Source organism: Petaurus breviceps, unplaced genomic scaffold (genome assembly GCF_028583685.1).
Source record: "Petaurus breviceps papuanus isolate PSGF00001 unplaced genomic scaffold, PetGlider_PUasm1.0 176, whole genome shotgun sequence".
Lineage (NCBI taxonomy): Eukaryota > Metazoa > Chordata > Mammalia > Diprotodontia > Petauridae > Petaurus > Petaurus breviceps.
In genome coordinates, this window is record NW_027185771.1 from 24,221,828 (window position 1) to 24,223,961 (window position 2,134).

The window sequence follows — 2,134 nt, forward strand, 5'->3', positions numbered from 1 at the left end:
TGATAGTAGTATTTGCCTTCTAGCCCTGTCTGGGAAATTCAAAAGATTTGCCAGAATGTCATGTTTTTGAAAAGAGCTATAGCTCTTATCTGAAATTATCATAATTTACCAGGGGTGTGTTATGGTAATGGAATTTGAAGATCTTGCATACCCCTTGAACTTGCTGACATAGCAGGAAGGGGTGGGGCAGGGAAGAGCCAGAACCAAGTAGGAGCCAGTGTGGAGCCAGCATGGTGACTGGAAGCTGCAGCAGCAACAGCAAAAACTCCTTTTTTTTTGAGCCAGCCAGAATTTCTGCTAAGGACTCCTGCTGAGGACTGCTGAGGATTGGAACTGGGGGGGGGGGGCAGAGCTGCTGGGAGCAGGCTGCATGAAGGCTGAGCAGTTGCTATGAGTGAGGAGAAGAGGATCATTGCCTGAGGTAGCCTGTTCTGTTTTGAAATCTTGAGAATGTGGGAGTTTACTGCATTAACTATATGTGCCAACTCAACTCCATGGCTACTGAGGTGGCATTGACTTTCTGGCTTTGGGACTCAGTTTTCTGGTATTTGAATAAATGTTCTAGCTATGTCAACCATGTAGAGAGCTTGTTACAGTTTGTGATTAATAACCATATCAGCATATTTATAGTTACCATAGGCATTGTGAATACTTCATTGTTCATACAGGGTAGAAGATCTTCTTGGATCATTTGCAAATTATCTTTGAGATCATCCCAACTTATGGGGATCTGTAAGGAACAGTCAGGAATTCCTGAGTCATCTCAGTGAAGTGAAATGTTAGTCTCTCATCAGGAGGCCAATATGAATGGTCATTCCCATGCAGCCAGAACACATGCTCCTTGGGATGATTCCTGTTATATTTATATTATTATTATTTGTTCACCTGTTTTTAATACTCTAATAAATTATAAGTTCCTCTTGGCAAAGTACCTTCTTCTATCTATATATCTTTCCATATACCTACCTAAGATGCTGTACATATTTATATTAAAGATATGGTCAAATTAATATAGAAAAAATTTTTCCCAATGCCTCAGCTTATACCTGGCCCTACACAATCTCAAACTCTGAGGAGAGTGATGCACTCTTAGTTAAATACAGCTATATTTTTTTTCATATTTGTTGTAGTATATTGCATTATATTGTTCTGATTATTTTCATAGTGCATTTTGTAGATTTGGATATTTTCTTTGTGTAGATATATTTTAAAAAAACTTAATATTAAAAATTACAACTCATGTTTATGCAGTACTTTTCTGTTTTAAAATGATTTTCATCAAATAAGCCTCTGAGGAAATTGCAGAAAAGATCATTACGCCCATTTTACCAATGAGGAAAATGAAGCTCACTGAGGTAAAAATGTCTTGTGCATGATAATGTAACTTGCAAGTGTTCATGCCAAGATGTATTATTAAATCTCTTGATACTATAGCTAAACCTGCCCCTTCTATACTATGGCATTCTCACAATGATAAATCAGGGCAAACTGTGGCCTATACATCAGAGTGTTTAATTGCCAAATACATCATAGTATTCCATTTGCATTTCTCACATGCCACAGAAAGCATAAAATGATTTCATGTGAGACTAGTGGAAAACACTTGGCACTAACAAATTTGTAATCTCTTGGAATTTGAGGACGTAATATGTGATTAAATTTCTACCATGACATACAGCTATAGGCAGCAAATGATGTGCTTTTGTGCATCTGAATGGTAAAAAATAGTCATCATCTTCAAAGAAAAGTTTCAATCATTCTGTTTAATAACCTGTGGGGAGATATAGGAGCTTTCAAAGGAAAGATTAAATGGCAGTAGAGTCTTATGGGTTTACTTGTTCTCTTTCATTTGACCAAAATAGATGATTTATGATGTGACAGCATAATAAATAATCCCTAATATAGAGACTAAGTACAGCAGTTAAGCAATGAGTAAATAACTTGTATTGTCAGGTCCTGTGAAAGGGAGACAAAGTATAGAGTACTTAAATGGCAACTGAAAAATGGATAGTTTGCTTAATTGTCTCAGATGCCATCAACAGCAAAAAAAAAGTAAGGAAGGAAGGAAGGGAGGAAGGAAGGAAGGGAGGAAGGAAGGAAGGAAGGAAGGAAGGAAGGAAGGAAGGAAGGAAGG

At 37.2% G+C, this 2,134-nt stretch overlaps 1 long non-coding RNA gene across 1 annotated transcript in view; it reads left to right on the forward strand.

Annotated features, from left to right (window-relative positions):
* The first annotated feature begins 205 nt into the window (after positions 1-205).
* LOC138159625 (uncharacterized) overlaps positions 206-2,134 on the forward strand; it is a 19,162-nt gene continuing 17,233 nt past the window's right edge. Inside the window, exon 1 of the long non-coding RNA XR_011167929.1 lies at positions 206-421. This is a non-coding gene — a long non-coding RNA (uncharacterized lncRNA). The remainder of the gene's footprint in view (positions 422-2,134) is intronic.